Source organism: Python bivittatus, unplaced genomic scaffold (genome assembly GCF_059951505.1).
Source record: "Python bivittatus isolate LINGU-HERP-01145 unplaced genomic scaffold, Pbiv_v1 ctg000980_np1212, whole genome shotgun sequence".
Lineage (NCBI taxonomy): Eukaryota > Metazoa > Chordata > Lepidosauria > Squamata > Pythonidae > Python > Python bivittatus.
This window is the reverse complement of record NW_028277125.1, coordinates 55,270,879-55,297,652: the sequence shown is the minus strand read 5'-3', so window position 1 is coordinate 55,297,652 and position 26,774 is coordinate 55,270,879. Positions and strand designations below refer to the sequence as shown.

Below are 26,774 nucleotides of genomic sequence, written 5' to 3'. Positions count from 1 at the left end.
GTGAAGTGTCTTGATTTTTAAGTGAGAGATTTTATTATATTTCATCTTCTAAGAAAACTTCTGTTCCCAAGTTTTTTAAAAAGTAGTTTTGCTATGATGTTTGTCAGGGGCTGCATACACATTCATTTTAATTTAACATTATTTAGCATACTATTCCTACAGTTGTCTCTTTGCTACACATTATTCCAAGACCTTATTTGAGCCAAAACCCATGAAGAGATTTACAGCAAAGTAGAAGAGAGGTATTTCCAAGTAGCATTCTGTATATCTTCTCCCTCTTCAGAGATAATCTATTGACACAGAGCTCTTGGGGAATAATTCAGAAGGCAAGATTGAACCCATTAAGTTTTCTGAATCTGAAATCATGCACATTTTTACATGGGGAAAAGAGGTTGGAGAAAAGTATTCTTTCCCTCCTCGTTGCACAGGCTGAAGGAGCTAATAAAAATGGCCTAAAGAATCAAGAAATATGATGCTAAGAACAGCTGAGAAGCACCCAACAATTCATTCTTTCAGCTGGGCAGCAAGAAAGGAGATGAATCAGCTGGAGAGAGGGCCCAAGCTTTCTATCTCTTCACAAATGCAAAAACTAGGAGAAAGGAAAAGGAACCTTATCTTTCCATTTCTGCAGCACTCAAGGTAGCTAATAGAAAATAATAAAATTTAGCCTATTAGCCAGCAGCTAACATCTAGTTAAAATGCATAAATAACAGCTAAATAATGATTAATCCAAATTTAAACCTGCCTGAAGAAGTCTTGGCTTCTTTCCCAAAAGTGGAGAGAGGAAGGCCTGTGTATAATTCCCAGCGAGCACATTTCATACCTGACAAGAGAAGGTGAGAGTCAAAAAATGTTTTACAGGTAAAGTCAGTTTACAAATATATCCTGATCTGTTCTGAATTTCTAAACACGAGCAGAACCCAGATAACCTTTCTGAATATTGGATTCAGATTAAAACAACATATATTCAGAGCAGAGCCCTAGAACTTTGAAAACTTTAAAAATGCCACCAGGTTTTTCACTGGTTTTAATGTTGTATGACTATATTTTAAGCTGATGCTGTTTTGTGGATTGTTTTCTATGATACTCATGTTCTAATTCCTATTCTGTAAATCTTTGAGAAGACCTCCCCCTAAAAGATTGAATTAAAATAACTTTTAAACTGAATGAAATTAATAAATCATATCATATTTCCTGAGGCTACAATTATATATCCACTGAACTGACAATATAATACACTGAACTCAGTGGCTATTGTCAAAAATCACAATAAACCATAACATAGTTTAATTAGTTGAAGCTTTGCTTGTTGAATGTCTAAATCTACCAATTTTGCCTGATTTAAAACTTAGTATTAGGAAAGAACCAGGCCACTATTCAACAATCCATAATTTAGTACATGAAATATTATATATGAACATAGAAATAAACCATCACTTAGTACAATATGTAAACTATGCCACAGAGATACTTTGATAGATATGTAAAGGATTGCACTGAATGTAATGGAAAATTCCCAGATCACATCTCTAGCAGAGATGCCATATGGTTGTAATAATCTGTTGGTGGTTTCTGAGATGTTTCTGATGTATGGCAGTGTGGGTTGTGTTGTAGTAGGTTGAGTGGTCAGGCACTTTTTGATAAAATTACATGGGTATCCATTTTGTTGGAAGATGTTGTATAGGTGGTCTTTTTCCTTTTTCTGCTGTTCTGGGTTGCTGCAATGTGTTTGAGCTCGCTTGAATAATGTTCTTACACAGCTCCTCTTGTGGGAGGTCGGGTTGTTGCTTTGGTAGTGGGGCACTTGATTGGTGTGGGTTGTCTTCCGATAAACTTGAGTTTCTAATTTCCTGTTGTTTCCTCTGCTGATGAGGATATCCAGGAAGGGTAGTGTGTTGTTGTTTTCTTCTTCTCTGGTGAATTTTATTCCTTTGAAGATGGCAATTGCAGACCTGTGACTTGGACAGATCATTGCAATCTCATGGAGAGGGCAATTGCTGTGGGTGATGGGTTCAAGTGTAATTCCAAATTAGTGGTACATGAAAATGAAATGCTTGGGAGAGGAATGAGTAAAAAATGGCAAAGCCAAAGAGCTGGGTTTTTTAATATAATTTTATTAAAAGTTTTAAAAACGAAGGTAAAAACCAATACAAACTAGTATAAAGTAAGGAATAAAAAAGAAAAAGAAAGAAATCAAAGAGAAAGCTAAAAGTGCAAGAAAGAAAGAAAAAAAAAGAAAAATAGGAAAAAAAGATACAAGGAAGTGGCTTCCAATCTTCTTTACAGCAGTTATAAGTACAATGATAAATTTACCTCTTTCTCTAAAGTTGCAGCATCTCTCTCTTCTTTCTATAGTCTATCCTGTCTAATTGTTAAAACCATAAATCATAAGTTCATTTTTTTCCTGTTTTACACAAAAAGTCCATAAGGGGTTTCCAGTCAGCAATAAACGTAGCTATTGTCTTTCCTCTAACTGGAAAACCAAAGAGTTGTTTGACAACTGGCCAACCCTCCCCAACGGAGAAAATATTGAGAAGGTTTGAAAAAGACAACTTAATGCAGACAAATAGAAGCAGTTTGCTTTGCTCTTTGAGCGGCAGATTGCAAGAAGCAGCTGGGAGTTTTCCCAAAGCACTGAATTTTTAAGGTTAATGACAAAAATTAGTTTCACTTCTTTAATGTCCTAATGTGTACTAAGCTGAAAAATCAGGGCTCCTTCTTACATTAATTCCTGCTGATGTTAATTCCTGTGGATCAGATTTTTCTTTGTCCTCTTAAAAGGCTTGCCGTCTAGTTAAGCCTTTCTTCTAGCTTTTCCTTAAGCCTGTACTGAGATGCAGTTTCCATGCTCCAAGCTTGCATTTGAATTCTGGAGGGAAAGAAAATAACAATCCCCATTCTCTTCCCACTCCTCGCAACCTGACTATATTTAGCTAGCATGATTCTTTAGAAAATTAAAAGAGATATAAAGTTAGCAATTCACGTACTGTAAATATACAGCCAGACTCAATGCCAGGAAATATTGATGTAGTTAAGTGAATATATTTCCGAGCAATCTTATGCATGCTGACTCAGAAATAAGCCCCCTCCTACTGTATTCCATGGTATCTGCTCCATGTAAGTGGGTACAGGCTTGCAAGTGTGCTGGTATGGCAGCAAATGAAGAGTACATGGCCTATATTTTTTTCCTCATGTTGCCAGATGTAAAAGAACAATTGGCTTTTCAAACAAAGATCTGGACATTATACATGGGAAAGACCTGAATTATTTCCAAAGGGAAAGGGACTAATCCTTGCACCCGCAGTCCCATGTAAAATGTTTCAAGAGTACATAGGAGACCTGAGTAATAGCTCTATTCAGCTGAATGAAAAGACAGCATGCCAAAAGAAACGGAAAGCAGAGAAGAGAATGCACATTAATTAAATAGCAGCAGAAGCAGTAGTAAAAAGCAGATGTTTCCATTTATCTTGCTTGTTCAAATATAAGAAATGTGCCCGTTGTGCTTTGGATACATGGCTCAACTCGGTCAGCCTCTAATGATCTAAAACAAGACAGAACCAAATCCATCCAACTAGAGAAATGTATTCCTCCTATATCTTGTGAAATCCAAGATATCCTGAGGACCCAAAACATTATCATGTGAAAGGATAGGAAAACAAGAACCCTTCAATACAATATCATGCAAAATAGGCCTATCATTTCCGACTGTTCATTGAACAGTCCTGCTTATCCTTGTTCACATCTTCCTCTTCACCTGGAGGCCTGTCATCTTTCCACCTATCAGGAAATGTGCATGCCTTTCTTTTGAATAAATGATGAACTGTTTCCATGATGTATATTTTGACCCTGAAGTCTTTAATACCTGTTTCTAATGGCTATTTAAAATATCAGCCCTAGGGTGATTTCTCCGGATAATCTTTTTCAGAAAATGTACATCCATACCCAGTTTATTATTGTTCTGTATTTTATATTTTATATTCTGATGTGGCCTAATGGCTGATCAATAAAGTATTACAGTGCTATCTTACTACTTTACAGTTTATTTGGAAGCATTTTTTTAAAAAAACCAAATCTAATTTGAGCCTAAACTAAGTTGCATTAACACTGAAATCATAGGCACATCTATCAAGAAATGTCCTTTTATATTCCCAGATAAATCAGTTTAGAATTTAGCTTTCATTCTCACTGATACAAAAAGAAAATAACTTACTTTATGCTGTATAGGGAAACATTTGAGCAATTGGAACACAATTCAGTGTCCTGGCCTATTGGACTGCCATAGCAGGCTCTCCAATGATGCCATGGGCTTGGAGACCAAGACAGGAATGCTACTGGGAGGCTTCCATTCCCACCCTTAAAACACACACTCCATCACAATTATTGCACAAAACTGGGAATGATGAAGAAACCACAAATGGAGATCTTGGGGGCCACATGCAATTTTACAGACCACCCATTGCTCACTCTTATTCTGTAGGATCAAGAATGACCACACTAATTTTGCTTACCCTAATATTATTCTTGCTGCTATGCACAATTAGAGGTTCCATGTGCAACAGGGAGCCTTCCCTGTTTATGAAGACTCCATGGATTTAGAACTCTGAAACATCAGAAACACCTCTATGTGTATTTGAGGAGATCAAAGACAATAAACGTGAAACCAGCATACTCATCTGTGCTCTCCCTCCTTTCCTTCAGCTCTAAAAATTGCTAATGTGGTACCATTATGCCACCATTATCTAAGAGTGCAGATGAGGCATAAATTATGTAAGAGTAACTTATACCTCATCTGCACTTTCAGCTATCAGTGGCATGAAGACACTCCACTAGCCATTTTTAGAGGACATGTCACCATGATGCAGCTTTGCCTCAACCACAGCCTACTGCAGAAGAAACCTAAATTTGTCTTTAGCTGTTCAGTTTTAAAGTAATTTTTCTATCATTTCCTGAAACAAATCTTGCGATGTGAATGACCTGCAATGCCTCATTCATGTTCCTGGTATCAAGGACTGGCTTCTTCCAAGGTCCTATTGGCTGGTTGAGACTGCTACAGGCATCTCCCTTCCCTCCCATCACTGGTTCCTGCTCTTCATAGCCATTTTGCCTTGGACTGCAGGAGAAACTGGACAATTGGTTTCCATAGAGGCATCTGCTCATATAATACCTGACCCACTCTTTCCAAAGCATGGAGTCATTACATGGATTCCTTATATAGACTGCCATACCAGTCTTCTGGAAGACCACTTGCCCTGTTATTATAAATACCTGTTCAATGGCCTTCAAAGAACCAGAAGGTGTGTCTATAAAAACTAGGCTTGCCTGCTGATTTTAACTGGGAAAGAGATGTATTGCCGATTCTGTCACAAATGACTGCATTAAGGTTTTCTGCTGCTTCTGTAATAAGGGATTTGCATGGCCAGGCTTTCTACTATTTTCATTCCTTTGGGAGGAAAGCAACATATTTAGCTTACTCTAACAGAATTGGGCATACTTGATGGAACATTTCTGAGTGCTACTGACTATAGCTAAACACCGCCCATACTGCCATTCCCTTGTAGCACTTAACCATTGTGGAATATTTGGAAGCTGGGGTGGAATTGACAAGAGTTATGCCAGTTTCCCCTTCTAGGCTATTTTTGGACATTGGTGTACCAGCCTTCTAGAAGAATGGTAAATGAGTTTGCTCTTTCTGTGACTTAGGCTTCCAGAAGACCAATAGACTCGAGTGACAGTTTACTGACATGGAACACTTCCTCACTGGTGACCTGTCAGTCAGGCAAAAGTCTCCTTCCAAGGCACCCACCCACACTTGTCCAAGCACACCCTGCCACACTTTAACAAAAGCAATTGGCAGCTGACATTGCATGGGATAGGGGAACAAAAGCAAGTGAATTTACCAACTATTGCTCTTAAACTGTACCACAGGAAAGTTGTACAGACTACTTTGAAGCCTCATTATTGAGGCAGATTACAGCTTGGACATCAGAGAAGCACAATTATGAGGTCATATTTCCTGCTGACTCAAGAACTGGAGGAGTGCACATTAATGTGGGCATCAGGTAAAATCACATAAAAACCATTCATACATCTTTCTACTAGCATCCTTGAAGTTCTTGAATTTTAAAGTAACTAAAGTTTCAAGGGGTTCTTCTCTAGGGTTTGTTTTTTTTCCTTGAAACATTCTGTGATCCTGAAATTTGGAAAGAATTTGGCTTGATGTGTGGCTATGATATCAACATGATTCTCTGACAGATGACCATGCAGCTAACTTTGGAAGAACTCTTTGAGCAATATTTTTATTTTCTGAGCTTCTCAGAACCCTCATTCAATCAATTTAAAAAAAAAAGGGCTTTGCACTGATTTTGTAACCAATTAAAATAAAAATTAACACAATAATACGAGATGTCCTGATATGTAATCCTTTTCAAAAAAGTTATTTTCTATTTTTAATCTTGCATAGATAGATCTCTAACTGGATAATGGGATAATTCTGAGTCCATTACAATAAATGAGAATAATTCCACATCAACCTCATTTTCACTTCCTAAACCATCAGAAACAATTTGAAGGCAATCCAAGATGCCTGACTGTCACTAGTCCTGCAGTAACAAAAGTCTCTACACACAAAATGGGGGGGGGGGGGAGAGGAAGCTAGCAACCATTGCTGTGATGAAAAGAAGGACAAAATTAACAAAAATACTTATCTGTTTCATCACTGTTTTTTTTCCTGGGCTACTGCAAAGCTATCAAGCCAATGTTTCTTTTACAGTATGTGAAGTTCAGGAGCCAGGGGGAGGGTTGAATGAAGCAAGAGGTTTTTCCAGTGGGGAACTAGCTTCACAGTGGTTCAACTAACTCACAATTGACCGAAAATGAATTGACTCAGCTTTCCAACACTTCTGACATCATAGGAACCCAGAAGTTTGGAATTTCAATTGATACAGAATCCTTGCATGAACATTCCATTAGCCTTACTTCTGGGTGAATGTTTCACAATGGAATCCAAGATTCCACTTTCTGAATTTGTGATTTAAAGAAGAAATAGACCACTAGGAATTATAAATATTTGCAGACAAGCCTTCCATAAGTGATATTCAGGAAAATCCAAGCAGCGTTTATGTATAAGTAATTGGATACAGAATTATATCCTTAATTCTTTTAGTCTCAGAAGACAATTGTTGTAATTAGAGTGGTCTTTTGACATTGCTGAATTGTTGAAACTGCTGAAGAAAGCTTGGATTCAAGTTTGGTGGGATATCTGACATAATAACAGAACAAACCAATTTTGGCAGGATAAATATGGCCATATTTTAAAAGGAGCAATTTAAAATGTATATTTTATATATTTGGATGTCAGTTACAGTTATGGAATGCAGAAAGAAAGATTCAAAACAGCTTCTTCTCCCATTGTCAGTCAACAGAGAATAGAAGCTAGAGAAAATGAATGGAAAGGAGGATGTAGTCAAAGTTGGCAGAAAAAGGTACGAGAGTAAGCAGATTTCTATATATACTAAAATAATATTTATAATAATATTAATGAAAAGGCACTGTATTATTGTCTACTTGTCTCAAAGAAACGTTTAGGGGAAAAAGTTCTCTATTTAAAACACTTTGTAAAAATATTGGCACATTGATGTATCAATTCTTGATTAACTAAAGGAAGTCTTTCCCACCCTGTCACATTCTAAATGTGTTTGTTTAAGTAACTTTTATGGCCATCTATCTCACATAGTAATTCTAGTCCATTTAAGAAGCTAGGCAGAAATCAGTAATTACTTTAAAATAGCTTTCTTTTGACCATAGATGACAGTATACAAATGAACAAAAATATGACAACAATTTCAGATAGAATATTTGTACAGTAATTCCTAGAGGTTATTGATGTGGGTTCCACTGAACTTTAAGTACTGCTTACCAAGTACCAGTATTCCACTGCTGTTGTTGTAAAATCAAGCACTATTAGCAACTAATGTATTTAAAAACTTCAGGGTGGGTGTGAATGTGGGTGCCTGCTGATTTCCAGTTTCTACATTATTAATCATATTCAGGAACCTTTTTAAAGCTTCAATTCTGGCATATTAAAACGGGTCAATCCCAAATTCTTGAGAGGAAAGACCTTATACGTAGTTACTGTGTGATCCATTAAGAGCCAAGAGTTCAGTTATATGCAGACCAGAACTCTTGCACAATTATTAAGCCTTCAATGAATTGTTCTCCTAGGCCAGTACTTTTTAGGAACATGACTAGCTTGTAAAGACTCTTCAATCAGTACTGTTTCCTTTCCACTGAATGGATCTATTATATCTCTTTCTGATTTTTCTGATTATTAACTCTAGTTTTCAGGCCATATGGCAAGCAAATCTGCTTTTTCATGTTAGCAGATGAGTCTACTAACCTAATACATGCAAAGGAAACCAAGCACGTCACTAGCAGCATTAAAAATCTATTAGCTGATTATGGAGAGCGTAATTCTGTAAGCTCTAAAGGTCTCTAAAACAGAACCAAAATACAACTGCTTACATATAAAACCACAATACATGGTCCATACAATACTTAGTGGCTCTGTTCACATAACAACTGGGTAACAAGGGCAGTCAGCATATTACAGGACTCTCTAAACTGCATACATGACCCACTTAATTAAGTTAGAGGTATTCAGATTTAGCTCCAAACTGACTCTCTCTTGTTTAAAGTTGAACTGGCTCTCTCTACATTGTGTGAACTACTGAGTAGTTGATTCTATCTCAAGACTATGGCATTTCTGCATGAACAAGTTGACCTGTTGCAAGTACAGGTCCTCGCTTAATGACCACAATAGGGACCAGAAAATTGGTCAAGTGGGGTGGCTGTTAAGCAAGTCACCACGTGACTGGACCCAATTTTACATCCATTTTTATGATGTTTGTAAAGCGAATCCCATGGATGTTAAAAGAATCACCATGGTTGTTAAGTGAATCACATGGTGGTTAAGCAAATCCAGCTTCCCCAATGGACTTCTTTGCCAGAATTTGCTTATCGCCATGTGATTCACTTAACAACCATGGTGATTCACTTTACAACCATTGTAAAAAAGGTCACAAATCATGAACACATGACCACAGGGGGTTGCAATGGTTTGCGATCGTTTGCGAGAATACAGGTTGTAAAGCACTTTTTCTGAGGCTGTCGTAACTTTGAACCATCATTAAATGAACAGTTGTTAAGTGAGAACTACCTGTATGGACCAACAACCATCTGGAGGGCAGGAAGAGATGATGTCATCTTCTACTCACCCTGAGCCAACTGCAATCATAATCTCTAATATATAACCCTATGCAAGTGAGAGATTCATGTAAGAGTAGATCCAGCAGACATTAATGAGCCAAATTTTGGAAAATGCAAAAAAAAGAAATTTTATTTTAAAGTGGTTGGTGTGCCTGTATGTATGTATGTATGTATGCATGTATGTATGTATGTATGTGTATATATATATAGTGTGTGTGTGTGTATACAGTGTATGTATGTATGTATGTGTATATATATATAGTGTGTGTGTGTGTATACAGTGTATGTATATGTATGTATGTGTATGTATGTGTGTGTGTGTGTGTGTATGTATGTATGTATGTATGTATGTATATGTGTGTGTGTGTGTGTGTATATATATATATATATATATATATATATATATATATGCATTTTGATGCTTTAACTTTGTATATATAAATTTAGCTTTTTGTGTTTATGTGTATTCTTGGCCTGCCCACAGGAAGAATGGTGATTGTACACAGAAAATTGGGAGGACTCAGCAGCCAGAGAATTGTCCAATGAGCAGTATACAGTGGTACCTCTAGTTACGAACTTAATCCGTTCCGTGACTCTGGTTGCAACTCGAGTTGGTTGCAACTCGAGGTAAATTTTCCCATAAGGTTCAATGTAAATACGGTTAATCCGTTCCGCCCTCCAATTTCGGTCACACCACGAGGCAAATTTCCCCATAAGGTTCAATGTAAATACGGCTAATCCGCCCTCCAAACCTGGTCGCACCCCGAGGTAAATTTCCCCCATAAGGTTCAATGTAAATACGGCTAAACAGTTCTGAAACATATGCATTTTATTTTTAAACCTCAAAAACCTTCCAAACGCCACAAAAACCTTTCAAACGCCACAAAACACACAAGCCTCACCGAATGTCTCCTTGCTACCGCGATCTCGCCCACAGGAAGCCGCGACCACGTGGCAGCAGGGAAAATGGCCGCGGATCTGGTTCGTAACTCGAGGCAGAGTTCACAAGTAGAGGTAAATTTTTGGGGCCGGAGCTGGTCGTATCTTGAAAAATTCGTAAGGAGGGGCGTTCGTAACTAGAGATACCACTGTAATTGTTGGTAATGGCAAGTTGCTGCTGAAGCATCCTAATCTGAACAGAAATTTTGTAAATTAGCTTAGAGTCCAACTGCCATCAGAATGGGACAGGAACAGCTTAATGGTGTGATGTGGATACGCCTTGAGAGGATGTTCTAGAGAGGCCTCACTTCATATAGGAATGGCATCTGTCTCCTTAGTAGTTTCCACATTTGTGGGAAGAGATATAAAAAATGGACACCAAGAGGTAGGATGCATACTTCCTCTTCAACCCTATCTGTAATTGTGCGAACACTTATTGTGATACCACAAGATTTTTTTTCCCCTTGGAGAAGAAGAAAAAAAAGGAAGTGGGGAGAAAACTGATAACCACCAGCTTCCTTTGCAGTCATTTGAATAGCAGATCCAACCTTTCTGAGTTGCACGTTGCTGGCTTACAGAGATTAGTAGACTTACCTAGGGAGAAGATGGCTATGTCATCTGTGTCTTGCAAATATCTCCATAATGCAATATCTTGCAGAGTAGACAAGTTTATGACATTCTTAAATTGAATTTTTGGTCCCATAACACAACATGTCCTGTCCTATTTTAGGGGGAAAAAAATCTCAAATTTCAATGATCTCCCAGAAATCTAGTCTGGGAAACTCAATTCATCTTGAGTATCTAAAGTTCATCACCATTAAGGTTTGGACTTCATGAAATGATAAATGCACAATCATATTCCTCTGTTATATTAAAATAAAGAAATAAATGATTCTATAGGATCTCAATCTAACCTAGATCCAAGAGATATAGAGAAGTAGTCAAGTGTTTTGTACATAATTATTTAACCCTCAATTATTTATTTTTGAGTTTGTGTGTGAAGGAAATTCCTGTGAATACAAATAAGTGGTTTGGAGTATGCTTCCCAGTGGATATATGCATAAAATATTCATTCTTCCCCTTCTTATCTGGATCAAAGCCTCCCACTGCTGCAATTGTAGTAGCAATGAATGAAAAAACATAGTTATGAATATAAATGTTCTAATTTGACCCTAAGAGTTAGCAGACTGTTGACTGGTTTCTTCTTAGATGTGCTAAAATATTTTCAGCTTATTTTTTTATCTTCCAAACTTGTCCCTACTCCCACCAAAAAAAAAAAAAAAAAGCCACCACCATCCTCAGGACTAGTTTTAGAGGTCCTCTACTCAACTTACCATGCTTCTTTGTTACATCAAATGATTAGAAGCTATTTTCACTATTAATTTAGCTTCTAGTCTTCTTCAAGATGGAAATTACCCCATTTCTATCTGTGGAGTTTTTCCTACCAAGAACTTATCTCTAGGAGTCTTCCTTCTTATCCCTGTTACAACATTTCTTGGTTGTTGTTGTTGTTTTTTGATTAGGTTTTTTTTTTAAATAACATTTGCAGTTCTGGAAGCAGGTTAGCCAAAAAGTTACTTTTTTCTATCCTGACCTTATAGGGAACAATTGCCAAACTCTATGGTGACTTAGCTGAACTCTGCTTGGGAATTTTCAAGTAACTAATTTTTGTTTTCACTGTGAATTCCATCACCAAGGGGGAGCTTCAGGAAAATTGAGGCTTCAGCCTATACTTTTGGAAGAAATTTCCCTACTGATGACACTATAGCACTTTTTTTCCCAAGCTAATTGTATCTTTTTCATGCTCTGAGCCAAATAAGCCATATCTCATTAGAAAGGGAGAGAGAAGATATAACATGAACTTAAAAGCTTCTTTTGAACATTAAAGAACAAGAATCTCTAATCAGCATGGTATATATTTTGTATAATTACATGTTGGCAATCCTTCTCTTGCTCATTAAGCAGAAAAATATAAATGGTGTGTTTCTACAAGGCAAGAAAACTCTGAGTCTATTATTGTTTATATCTACAAAGTATGCCTAGGATCTGTAGAATCATCTGGTTTCATATATATAACAACTAAAATATTATCATTAAAGCCTATCTGAAAGCAGGGAACTCAATTTTCAGCCAATGTAAACTGACCTAGCTGTTTTAAAGTTGTTACATTTCTTGTTGTTTTTGCATCTGGCCAAATCTATCTGCCAGTTTAGAATCTAGTCCTAAAACAGAAAGAAAATTAGGGTTTGTGCCTTTTGGCACTATGAAGATGAACTATACACCCAAAATTTGTCAAGATAAATCTTAAAAGATAAAAATAAGTACATACAGATGACCAAACTACTTTCAGCTGAGCTGTCTCATTGATAGTAGGTTAGTTTTTGGCAGCATCCTGCCAAATGGTAAAAAATATATGGTCACATGTTCAGACCAGATGAATCATGAAACAAATGATCAAGAAGTATTTCTCAGCCTGTTGTTTACTGAATACACTTGGACTGTAAATCTCATAATTTTTAGCCCATGTGCCCAATAGAACTTTTGCAAATTATAGTCACCACACATCTCATTGGTATCAGATTAAAAAGGTTGTGATGGATCAGTGATAAGCTTTATATGTTCTATAGTAATACATATTTGGTGACTCTTAATATTTAACTAGAGCTATATTGTTTCCTCTTCTAAAGATGGAATCTCTTCACTGATTCCAGGAATGGGATCCCTGTTGGGTATATTTAGAATATATAACCATAAAAATAAAAATATTTCAAAACCCTTAGATCAGCCCATTTCATTAAAGTGTTGTGACTGACCCAAAGAATTTTATGGTGGACTTGTGATTTCAAAATGTTCTTCATAAGAAAGCTAGCACCTGCATTTTGCATGATCTAGACTCTTAAGACCTTTCTATTTTTCTAAGCTTTTAGTAGTCTTATTGTAGTCCCAGTAGCATGGACAGCAGTTTTCATTTCAGTGTTGCCGGCTATGTGTATTCTGTATTAAATATTTTCTCTTTTAATATTGTTTATGTAGTGAAGACCAGTTAGGTTGGATTATATTTTTCAGATTTATCATTATTCCTTTTTTTAATATTATGTCTGAATCAATTTTATATGACACTTAAAACATTTAGATTTCTAAGAAACACTAATAAATAAATAATCAAATAACAGCATCCCCATTTATTTAGAAAATGTACAGTTATACTGTATTTAATTAGAGGATTTTTCCTAATTTGAAACAACAATAACGTTTCACTGAAAGATGACTGATAGATAGATATAGATATGTAGAATAGCATATTAGCTTGAACTGGGGAGATTCTATAAACTAAACTATTATTATTATTATTATTATTATTATTATTATTATTATTATATCAAAACCAATTGTAGAATACTCTTTCAACTGTCCTATTATTGCCCATTCTCTCTAGGATAGGAATCAGTTCATTTTTCACAGCAGCTATAATACTTAGAACTAATCTAATTAAAATATTTAACCAATGTCATAAACATATATCAATTCCACTTCAATATATTTATTCGCAACAGTTCTAAATACTTATGAACAAAACCTCTTGAATGATACATTATTGCTAGAATTCTAATCAAATCAAGGGTATTAGTTGATGGCAGACTAATGACTTTATTGAATGAAGAATTCATATAAGGCAACTAAAACCTTTCCATCATTTTTTCATTAGAACTGGATGTGCTCAAGTTATTTGAAGATCTCTGCTTTTCAAGGTTGGCATCTCACCTCCTTTGTCCCTGGAAAGAGGTACAGTTGGATCCAGAAACTTGTGCTTGTAGCTCCCCAAATTACACAAATAACATGGCCAGCAGATAATATGGTATTTTAGGAGTTGCAATCCCAACACTCCCAAAACTAGCTTTTCCCCAAACATTTGGCCAGGATGGTGTTGAGGCAGGGGGTCAATAGTATGGGTGGTCTGGCGCTTGCTGGGAAGGGGTTGTTCTCTTTTTATCTTGTTTTTATTGGTTGTTGTGAGATACCTAGAATCACTATGTGAGATAGATGGCTATAAAAGTTATTTAAACAAACACATTTAGAATGTGACAGGGTGGGAAAGACTTCCTTCAGTTAATCAAGAATTGATACATCAAATTCTGTTTAAAACAATATTCTGGTTGCCATCCTTTATTTTTCTCTCTCTTGAAGAGATCCTTGCATACCAGGCTTAATATTGCTTCCTTTTTTAGGCTAAAATGAATGGATAACATATTCTGACAGATCTGACCAGTACATGCACTTTGTTCAATTTCCAGCCTCTCCAATAAGAGATGACGTTTTTAAATGAGATTTTAACAAAATTATTACAGTATGTTATTCAGAGTAAATAGACCCTGTTTGCCCAGAATTCTGAAAGAAGTAGTATCAACCACATTTGGGTGGAAAATCAGGTCTAGCTAAATAAGAGTCTGCTTCAATAAAAGTCAGCTTTGTATGAGTGTCCTCATATGAAACTGAGATCATCATCATCATCTCATTGGTTAAAAGATTTATCATAGATCACTGCAGTGTAGTCTATGCCAAGTTGCCACTGAAGACTGTTCAAAGGATTCCATTGGCCCAAAATGATCATATAACTTCAAAATACTGATACCATATTTGGTTCTAGGAATAATAGAAAGTGCTCATTCAAGTGTTTAAAGCCCTAAATGTCTTAAGACCCACTTATTCTTATATATTTGCAATAGTAAGCCATAAGGAGGATTTGGAAGGAGAACAGCTGCCTCTGGGTTATTCTACTACTGCTATGATACCTACTGCAATATCACTGTAAAAAGCTAGTCTCCATCACAGTGGCTGATTTTTTAAAAAAAAGCTACATGGAAACAGTTATAGAAAACACCTCATTTATTCAATGTAGAAATAAATTCTCCTGTCTTCCTCTTTCCTCCACTTCAACCATCCTGCTTGCTTCAAGAATGGTTGTGCCTCTCAAATTTTCAAGGTTCATAACATTCAGATATTCTCAGATCATGGCCCATTCAAATTTTCAGAGCTGAAAAGTAAGTCTTTCAAATTAATTCTTGACAGCAAGGCTTCCTCTCCCTGTGATGTTGGGATTTGGGATAGAAAGGTTGGCAAAGGATCTGTCTTCCCACTAGCAACTTAGTCACTGGGTAATGCAAGTGAGATCTAGTGACAGATTTAGGTTTAGGGTAAGAAATGTGGCAAGGAAAGTTTTCCCCCATCTGTCTTCTGGCAAAAGGTTTACCTGATTCATTTCTTTCTGTGGTATGATAGAAAATGGTATAGGAGCCTTGGCCAAAGGCACCCACTAGCAATTTTATTTGTTGGTTCTACAAATGAGTCCTAACTGAAATAATCTGTTACCTATCATACTATCTAACCCATCTGTTTATCAGACTATCAAAGCTAGTGGAAAATAATGCCTGCTGTAGATATATCTCACTGTGATCTTAATGTTTGCAAGAGGTTGGCTTTCTATAAAAATTAGTTAAAGCTTCGTATTTACAAGTAAAGAAAATGAAGCAAGAGCTGAAAATGCAACTGAGCTGGATTTTCTTCCAAGTAAACATGTATATGATAGATGAAGAAAAGCTTTTCAAGAGAGTGGTTTTGTTGCAATACAGGCATTTTGACATGTGGACTTTATGCCAGGTTGGAACCATATCCAGACCTATGTGGTTTCGATTCACTCTGTTCTCTCACCTCTTTACTCAAGGCAACTGCTCTTCCCACAGAGTTTTAGAACACTGTTTTGAGGGAATCTCCCCATCTCTCTCACTTCAGCCACCGTAGCAGTATGTGGGAAAATGCCTACTGTACTGCATAAATGTACTTCTTGTCACTGCTCATAGGAGCTGTTAAATGCCGTGGAGGAAAGCTAGTTGGGTAGCTTTACAACTACTACTCATAGCAACAGTTCAGGGTTGTTACTGTTTTGCAGGCTTCTAGATAAATGCACAAAACATTATCTAAAATGTAGGTATGGGGTATACCAGCAATTTATTTATTTCCATTTTATGTAACAGGAGTGAGGGGACTCGGGTTACTCTGGAATGTAAGCTGGCTCAGAGGGTAACGTGCTAACTAAATTACTTTCTTTGCACTCACCAATTTGTCAATTGGAAAGGGCACTAACTGGCTGATAGTTTTTCCCCGTAACTACTCTGTGTTTCAAGAATGGTAGAAACAGAGATGATTCCAGTTGATTTGAACTGCTTTGGTGAGATGGGGGGGGGAGGGTTAGAAATAGTGGAAGTGACTTGTGTTTTAATAAGCTGATATCCGATCTTGATCTATAATAGCTCACATATAAATCCTGGTGTATGGTTGTTGGAGATATATCAGAAAACTAGCACTAGAATCTAAAGTTGCCATTTTGTAATTAATTAAATCACTGTCTGTCACTTGGTCCTCAGAAATCAGTCCAACTCGATTAAGGCTGTAGTCCTATTCTCCTCTTGCTTGAAAGCAAGCTCCTGTTGAAAATGGGACATTATTTTGAGTAGACATGTATAAACATTTACTCACAGGCAAATCTTGCAGAGTTCAAGCTACCATTTTGTTTCTAGCTCCAACCTGATGTCTATTTACCCATTACTCTAATAATAAAAGAGAGAGCTTTGTAACTTCCTGAATATTGTTCTTTATGACTGTAATCATTGTCATGAAAACATACTTAGTTTATTTGCTCATATGGTCATTGCTGTCTAGTTTGGTAATTTCATATGTTTTATTAGCCTATCTATTCATCCTTTTATCCTGTCAGACCCAAGTATGATTATTCTGCTCCAAATGTGTTCCATATTTCAAACTGACTCTTTTATTTTTCAGCCCATAGCAATAGTTGGCCTTTTGTGTTCATTCACTGCCATCTACTGCAAGTCAAAGAAATTACAAGCAAAATTACTCCCAAATAATATTTTTTGAAGGCCCAGAAAGGCACTCTACATTGAAGACAAGCAGGCCTGGCCATGTAATCTACCATGGTAGGAGACCACTGAAAAGGATCTGAAAGCGTCTTTGAAATCTGTAGAGAACAAGGTGGGGGATGGAGATCTATCAAAGAAATGGCAAAGTCAATCCAATCCTCTCAAGTTCAGTTTTTCACACTTTCCCTTGACTTAGGTAGCCTTTTCATGTGTTAAATTTGCAGTATTATGGTTACCTGATAATTGAGTTTCTGCATATACCTGCTTGCCTTCCATTTTCAGAAGCATAGGACCATAAATAATGTGTGTCTTGGAAAAGCTTCTGAAACCAGACAGGTCTAAATCAGTGGGAATATTGAAATTTATATATACATGTGTATATCTAAATCTAAATCTAAATCAGAAGAGCTAAATAAAAATGGATTTCATCATATAGATACCTCTGTTATTGTATGAAATACACTTTATGAAGCAGCTACCTTAGCTATAATTTTTGCAATCCTGCAAATACATCCTCAAACATTTTAAAAATCAAAAACTTTTAACAGTATGATTTTTATCTCCCAACATAGTGTAACTATATATCAGGAGTGGCATGTCCAGTGCACAGAGTATAGTTCCTGCCCAACAAAACAACACTATTTAAAGAGACTTACCATTTATTACCAGTGGATTTGAGATGTGCTGTTTTTCAATGGATATCTTTGTGTAATTTTGTTAGTGATTATTATTAAAAATGGTCTAAGGAAGCTGGAATACAGTATGCTCAAAACTTATTTTAACAAGGCCGAAATGTCCCTTTGCAGCCTGAATTCTGTTTCCCCTGGCCTTTGGAATACAAAATCTTTAGCAAGGGGAAAGAGGGAAATGCAGGGTTTTTGCAACCTTCAGTTTGCATTCAGAAAGACCAGGGGAAAGGGCCCGGGCCTGCAAATTTAGCCATAGGAGGCAGATGCTTCTGTGTTTATAAAGAAAACAAATGTTGCATAGATACCACTTTGTTTCCCAAAGTTCTGTTGTCCAAAAAAAATTAATCATGTATACTTTTCAGGAAAGTGGGGAGCAGCACTGCCTGCAGACAAAAATGATTTGAGAGATTAAAGGACTATACTCTGCAACCCAATGGCACTTAATGAGAAGGAGAGTTCTGGATCTGTAGGGAATGAAAGTTTATTTCTGCTTCTGGAGAATTATTCCTAACTGACAGGGGCTTCCTGTTGTACCTCTGTTCAGCTGAGTATGAAGTTGTGGCTTCAAATTCTCAGCAGATGTCTGAGAAACACCTAGCAGTTTATGGCTACATCAGGATGAATCTCTTAATAGCCCTTCCTTTACTTTTGTCCTCAGATTCTGTAAGCTGAGTCACAGCAGCAGGTAACACATGAATATAATCGGTTATGATCATGGTCTTTCCCCCTTGCATTCAGAAAGACGCTTCTGCAGTGGAATCTTCTGCCACAAGGGTTATTATCTGTCAAACATTTTTTGTCTTCTTCCTCTTCCCCTTCCCCTTCTCCCCCAACCAGATACCCTCCAGATGGCCACACTAGTTGAAAATGTCCAACATCTCAGAAAAGAATCAGGTTGGGAAAGGTTGGTTTGTATGAATATATATGATATTTTTCATCATAAGCAAAAAACAAATCCATGAAATATTAACATAGATATCAAAGTAGCATACATGATGGAGGCATCTATTCTTATTAATCTGAGTTTTATGACTATCTGAGCCCAAGTGGCTACAGATCCTAAATTCCTATCTAAAGCCAAACTGTTGAAATTCTGCAAGATGATTAATTCAGATGCCCTCAGACCACAAGCTGGAGAGGGATGGGCAACTTGCAGCCTGTGGGTGATATGTAGCCCTCAGTTTCTTTTCAGGCCCAGAATCCCTTAAGGTCATGCTGCCAATATTTGGTAACAAAACATTGCAAATACCCAGCATGTGTGTGTTGATTTTTTTTTTTTTTAAGACAAAGTAGAACAGGTGCATTAAGCCTCTGATAGGAATAGCACATCTTTTTACTTTCAAAAAGCCACCCTAAACCTCTCTAAACTTTATTAGCTTTTTAAAAATCTGAAGTGGAAAAAGCTACCCTACCTCCTCTTGTGACATCATCATGTCACCACCACATTTCCTGCAACCACCGTTGCAAAAAAAATCTCAGTTTAGAAAACCTATCTTAGTTACATATTGACTTGCTATATGTTGGCTTTTTTTTTGATTCTACACTTTTTGAACTCATAACACAAGTAAATGATGAGTTATTACATTGGATGAGACAATTAGTTGCAACAATTCACAACAATATCATGGCAACTATGAGCTTTCTCATTTGGATGAAGGAAGTAGGAAAAATAAGTACAAACTTTTGAGCAATAAATCAAGTATTTGTACTAATGCTGTGCTGAAATGTATCTTGGAATTTCTCAAAGTTTTCTCCTGCTAAAGAAACTTCTAATTTTGTACCTTATTCTCAGCCTGCTGAGAATTTCTTCTGAACCTCCCTTGACATTGTTTCCAACTTACTTTATTATTAAAGATTGCAACCTGCTGGTTTTATTGTTTTTCTGTAACACATATTTCCAGCACTCTAAAACTCCCTGGCTGCCCACACTACCCATTGTGAAAAAGCTCAATAGAGGAGTTCATCATTATCTCTTTCCTTGGGACTTAAGTGTGGGAAACAAGGGAGTCTGCAAACTGCTGGCAAAATGATAGCACAAGAGCAAACACATATATTCTTCCACCACTTTGAACCTAAGTAAGACAAAAAACATCACTCATCGTCCCATAAAAATTTCACTGGAATCATCCTGTCTTGAAAGAAATTTTGAAAGAACATTATCTTTCACCAAGTTCAGTGACAACTGTTAGAGCAATGCAGAAGATTGTTTTCTGTATAACATTAATCTGGGTGGTAGATACATACAAGTGGAACCTGATGGACATTACACTTCCTCTGCTGAGACTCTACTGCTACAGGGAGGTTCACATGATTGAAGTGCTGAAAGAACACATGGGAAGGTATGGTTAAACAGTCTTCCAGTTACACTTCCAGCAGTCATACAGTTGTTCTTCCTTGGCAACAAACTGTCCAACCTTTGGACTTGGGAAAGGGCTCCATTGTATCCCTGAGCACCTACAAATAAGGGAGAACTTATCTAAATTCGATCCTAACAATAGCATGAAAGAGTTCTATATTTATATATCATAGTATGTAGGGCCTTTGCATTTCATGCTGGTAAAATGCATGGAAGGAAGGGTAGTGATTTTGCTACCCAAAGTGTGCCTTGACTACAAAAACAGTGAGGCCAATGTTAGCCCATGTTAACACAGAGCCCCTCCCCCACCAGTACCCTTTGAATGCATAGAGGAGGTTGTCTGAATAAAGCTTCAAATGTTGATGGCACAGCTAGTCTTGCATTAAAATTTTTTTAATCTGATGAATAATACTTTATTGTACTTTGTTGATGCCGCAGCAAAACAGACCCCAGGTGTCACAAACTGCCAGATGCTTTTCCTTAATAATCTGCCACTCCTGTTTAATACAGTCCCAGAAGACCCATCTAACAGCATGATGAAGTATTATGTATTAGGCCAAACACAAGGTTTCTACTCTAAGGAGCCTCTGATCCAAATTATACCGATAACCTAATGAGACCATACACAACAGCATCATAAAAGAGTGTGAGAGACAGAAGGGAGAATATCACACAAAATGAGAAATGGGCTCTTGAGGAAACATAAATTATAGAGAACAGAGGCAGTATAATTAGGTGTATTGCATTCTTAGGTGTAAGAAAGAAAGCAAAGACACGATGCTGATCAGAGCCAAAGCATATACTGCAAAAACAGGGGGAAACTAGATAGGCCATGATGATCAGGTCAGCCTTTCCCAACCTGGAACCCCCCAAATGAATTCTCATAACCCCCTAGCCAGCAACAGATGTTGGAAACTCAGCTTATCTGGAAGGCACCAGGTTAAGGAAAGCTGATTTAGGCCAGGAAAACCTGCCTCTTCTTGAGACTAGTGGAGATGCATTCTGTACTGGACAAGACACAGGGAGGGCCATTTGGCCTAAACCTGAGTTCAAGGAGTCCACACATTTCAATACTTGCAAATAGTTTATTTTTTAAAAAAAGATTTAAACTAAATTTCACTCAAGGTGGTATGCATGTGTGCCTTATTTTGTTTTTACATGTTTTCATTTTAGTTTTTATTATGGCGGGCCCTCAACAGCTGGAAATGGCCTGGGCCTTTCTAATCCTGGAGAGAGTCTGATGTGAAGAAGTATTTGAAAGAAAAATATGAAATGTCTATACTTGTTAGGGGAACTAGGGCAAAAACCAGTTGTCATATAGATTTCGGTGACATTTTAAAGAAAATTAGAAGAAGGAACAAGGTGAGAATAGAACTCATGAGGTTGAAAGCATGAGATAATTTAATCACAGCAGAAGTTTTACTTCTGACAGGAGTTGAACCCCAGACTATAACTTAGGGTGAGCAATGCTTTATCCAGCTTTATCTAGTACAGGAAAATTACTGTAAAATATATATTTTATTGCAGGATCCTTGTCTTTCTTTCAAATACTCTGTTGAAATTACCAGGATTCTTGAGAACAGCCTTAAAAAGCTTCTTAGGTATTAGAGTTTTTTAAAAACATGTTTCTCTGTCAAGTCTTTGCTTGGGAAAAAGTATGACTATTACATTTTCTTTCCCTCCTGTTTCTTCCACCATGAATAGTTCCACTTAGCCCACTCAGCAAGTCTTTTGGAAAATAGCTAAGAGGATTTTCCTCTTCAGATTAAATGATCTCCAGTGATCTTACCCTCAGCAAATCAGCAGGAAGTTGGAACAGAAAAGAATTTACTATGGTTTTAATTCAGGGCAAGATGGGTGCACTTATTTCAACATCACTGGATAAATTAACAAAGAAAGATGTGAGCTTGTATTGCTGAGGTTCAACTGATTTAGTTTCAGGAAGGCTGTTCTCTAAATCTGAATTTAGTTGATACTTTTCTTTCAGTGTATTATTTCTGCTTAATGTGTATTTATATTTACTGTATACATTAGCGTTTGGTATATCTACTACAAAAATAAAATGAAATGTAATTGTGGAAGGATAACTAACATTGAAAATATTATAGATTGGATCTTGATTAAATAACAACATAATTTTATCCATGTCTGCTCTATGTAATCCACTAGAACTTACTTCCTAGTTTAAGACTGCATCCATTGCCATATTTAATGTCCATTGAAATCAACTGAACAAGTCATTATATTATCAAGATTATATAGAACTAATTTAATATGGAGCTAATACTATGGGTAAAATCCAATTTGAAAAAACAGGTTTTTGTCATGCCAATGGGACCTTCTCCTTCTTGATACCTTCCACAAATTACCAGAATTCTCAGAATCCACCAATTGCTTGGTGCAGAACCTAAAATCATTTGCTGTAGGATAGGAACTCCCTTTTCTGTATTCTGCTGATAGAAACAGTTCTGTTCCAATCTGATTCAGAAAATCAGTTTTCTGTTCATGCATAGTGAACCTTTTCTGTTATCCAAGTGATTGGATCAACTGATCTGATTTGACAAATCAAACTGCCAAAGCCTTGTCAAATCAGTTTCCTGCAACAAACCTTTGCATAGCTCTGGGTGGAAACATAGCACCCATGCCATCGCTAAGTAATGCCCATGAAACTGCAAAGATAAATAAATAAATAAATAAATAAAAATAATAAATGCCATGAAATGTTACAAAATTATGGGAGATCATCTGAGACCTCAGTGATTGCCAAGATTCCATAAGAGTTCAGCCACTTTTAATTCGTCTTTTAATTTAATGTTTAAATTATCTGCAATTTGCATAAAATAGTTTAATGATGTCTAACATCTGCAAAGAATGCCACCTGTTCTATTATTAATAACACTAGCGGAGGACTTTCATCATAAGTTTGCCCAGACTAAAAATGGTTATATACATCCTCCCACTTTCTCTTTAGCTCTGTTGTCTCAAATTCTTTCTGTAGAAAAAAGTCTGAACTGATCATTATGCTTTAGCTCTCATTTTTTAAAGCTAATGAGCTTCTTTGTGTTTCTTCCCTTTTTTGCTTTGAAAAAAGTTTTTTTTTAAGTCTAATGGTTGGCAAAGTACTTCAAATTGTAATCTAAATCCTTTAATGAAGTTCAACCATTAATGGAATTATTATAATATTAGCTTCATGCCCATTCTTTTTTTTCCCATCCACATAATCTTTTAATAAAATTGGGATATGTGCAAAGGTAATACTGAAAGCTGCATTTTTCTCATATGTAACATGTCTTCCCTTTTCTTTATACTTTGACGCATATGGTGTCTTTCACCAAATACCTACTAGGATCACTCTTATTCACATCACTCCCTCTGACTTTTATTCTTCTGTACTATTAGATCTAGCTTTGATCTTTTCTTTCTGCCTCTACTCTACTACATTCAGCTGCAAAAAGCAGGAAGGTTTTTTTTTAACCAAAGTGTGCTGACTTGGTCTTTCTATCACCAGATTTCACTTCTTTCTACTTTTGCTCTGTGGATATTTCTTTTTGATCTACATTTAATAGGCTGTGTTCTGCTTTACTGAAAAATATTTTTTTCCCAGCCATTCCATAGTAGCTGTGAACAACAACAAATTGATAAGCCAAAGGGAAACCCCCTAGAATTTAAATTCTACTCTTTACCACAGATTCCCACCACTACAAATTCTTTCTATCTGTGATGATAACTCCAGATTTTATCAGCTTGACTGGTTTGCATTAACTTTTACAGCACAAAAACATTTTAAAAAACATAGGATTGTCATTGGCACTTTACTGGCAGAATTTGCTTATTTTTATATTTTTACTATTTAAGTAGCAGATTACATTTCTACTCAATTGATGGTCAAACTATGCTCCAATAGAATTGCAAGACTTGCAAGAAATGAATAAAATGAATGAAAACTTAAATATTACAGATGGTATTTTGTTCTGGCAATAAGTGGTAGCCTTCATTTACTAAACAATTTTTTTTAAAATCCTTCTATATCTTAAAAAAGGAATCTAGTTTGGAAGTTTGGTGGTCTACAAATGTATTAAAATATGGGTCAGAAATAACTTTAAATTCTCTAATCAGTTGTCAGCTATCAGGTTAAATCTCTAGTTAACAATTTCATTAGAAAACAAAATAATACAAACACTAGATTGATAAAATAAGAAAATACAGTTACAAAACAGTAATGTACAAGTGATAATTCAAAAAAACATCAGGAATCTACCAATTTCTTTTTCCAAACTGCAATTTCAATATTGAATATATAGAATGATTTAAAAGGTACTGATTGCTACCCATGTACATGTAGTAGCAAGTGACATTTTTGTAAGGTGGGAAGATGGCATGGTGGGGATTGCATAATAGAATTTCCCTCAAGCCTTGGTCCTGATATCAGTCAGGGTCCTTTCAACGGCTTTCTGTTAGGAAAGAGTTGTGGCCAGTAGAGCCATGTGTGTTTCAGAAAAGATATGGAAGTGTTTTGAACCTCTTATAAGCACAAGAATGAGCACTGCACCTCTCCAGTGTTCATTAAAACAGTCGATCTTTTTTCAGATTCACCTGAAAGAACAACAGTGATGTTATAGGCCTGGCAGCATGCTGAATGAACTTCAGTTATGGATCAGACACAGAGATGCGCCTCACAAAGATCTGAGGAGGTGAGCAGAATCATGAATTGCTTCATCTTCTCAAAACATGGATCTCTGAATCTGAAACAGGTGGGAATTTGTTTTGAAAGCATTGGCATTCTTGGTTTCCCAATCACTGTATCCATTACATCTATCAGATGCCAGTGTAAGAGCTTTTTACAACCGCTTTCGATATTCACAATCCAGTGGTTTCACTCTTTGTTAAGCTTTCCATAAAATGGACATTAAAATACAAACTCTTCCTCACTTTTTTCTGTGGGGAAGAGGTATTTTTTCTTGAAAATATTTCTGAAAAGGCTTATTGATTATCATGAAAGAAGAAAGGTATGTTCTTTGATATAATTTGCCTACACCAGACTAAAGTTCATATTGATATATGAATATTAAACTTCTGAATTAGGAAAAGAATGAGATATGGGGATGGGAGGGGATCATTTCCTGTTATCTGAAAAATGTGAGAAAATCAGAAAGGATAACTAATAAGCATGCACACAGACACATACACACACATACTAAACTTGTTCAGTTGCTTGCTTTCAACTCTTCATGACATAATTTCACTAGGATTGCCTGTAACTGTTTCTTTGAGTTGCCAAACTCCCCCCCCCCTCGCCACACACTAAAATCTGCACTTTCCCAAATTTTGTGATGCAGATTGTTATTCCAAATGTGAGTAAAACATAATGGAAAAGTTTGAATGAAAATGTACACAAAATACATTGGTTTAGCAAAAAATGGATTGCAGAGGGTGCATATATGAGAATATGTGTGTATTACAGTATATTGCATTGTACAAGAATGCATATTAGGAGAAATTGAAACACATACATCCTCTTGCAGAGGGTTTTCTTTTCTTTTTAGTTGCAAACTGATGTATTAATAGAATGGAATGATGCTAGGCTGAAAAATGAGAAGGAATTGAATCAAATTTGACAAACATGCCTGCTTGTAGGTGAGAGAGGGGCTTTCCAGACTAAGGGATTGTGCCTTTCAGAAACAAAAGACTTCCGTATTTGGAAAGGTTGGATAATCAATTGGATCACCCTTGCATCAGAAGTCTTTAAGTAGTGTAGATTCTCAGAGCTATACTCAGTGGATCCTTTGAAGTCCAGCGCCAGATTTGGGGACTGAATCATTCAGTCATCCCAAGTAGAATTATATGGTGCCTGTTATTCTCAGGTGTCCAAATTTCATCCTCCCTCCCCCCCTCCCACTGCCTACCCTGCTGATGCCCATTTCTATCAGTAGTGTAGAATTCAGTAGAATTCAGCGCAAAACAAAAAATTTTGTGTGTATAAACAAACAATATATTACAATCCTCATACTATGCTTTAGATTTTTCATCACAACCAAATGGGATGTATAACTTTACTATTATTGATAATTTTACTTTATTTTATAAAATAGAACCAAAAAAAACAAACAAAAAACAAAAAGAGAAAGGAAAAGCAGAAACTATCCCTTTTTCATTGTAAAATACGTAAAATTAGATTGCATGAATGTAAATCTTGCTGACATTGATTCAACCCATTCATATATGGATATATTTTCAAAGAATTCAGCAAGTACATATATGCAATTTGCTATGCTCACATTCTCAGGAGTAAACAATAACAAATAATTTTAAAAGCCTATCCAAAGTTGTTTGGATAAAGTGTTATAAAATAAAAATAAGTGTTCTGTGTGAACTTAAAAAGATTGCTATTGATTGCTAGCACAGAGTAGAAACCACCCCCCGGTGGTTGTACAAAAAGGGAAGAAAACTATGCAACAAGAGGGATGAAATGGAAAGTAACATGGATCCACATGCCAGCACTGTAGAAGCAAGCTTTAGGTTCCCAACTGAGGATCAGGTTGTTGTCGACCTAAATGCTTTCACGGTCTCTTTAAGATCTTCTATAAAAGAATCTGG

At 36.4% G+C, this 26,774-nt stretch overlaps 2 long non-coding RNA genes across 4 annotated transcripts in view; one reads left to right on the top strand and one right to left on the bottom strand.

Annotated features, from left to right (window-relative positions):
- LOC112540176 (uncharacterized) overlaps positions 1-26,774 on the bottom strand; it is a 72,353-nt gene that overhangs the window by 12,591 nt on the left and 32,988 nt on the right. For all 3 annotated transcript variants that reach the window (XR_015794487.1, XR_015794488.1, XR_003084243.2), the window contains exon 3: positions 746-823. This is a non-coding gene — a long non-coding RNA (uncharacterized LOC112540176). The remainder of the gene's footprint in view (positions 1-745; positions 824-26,774) is intronic.
- Positions 1-26,774, top strand: part of LOC112540177 (uncharacterized) — an 82,024-nt gene that overhangs the window by 51,996 nt on the left and 3,254 nt on the right. Inside the window, exons 2-3 of the long non-coding RNA XR_015794486.1 lie at positions 13,910-13,986; positions 24,768-24,871. This is a non-coding gene — a long non-coding RNA (uncharacterized LOC112540177). The remainder of the gene's footprint in view (positions 1-13,909; positions 13,987-24,767; positions 24,872-26,774) is intronic.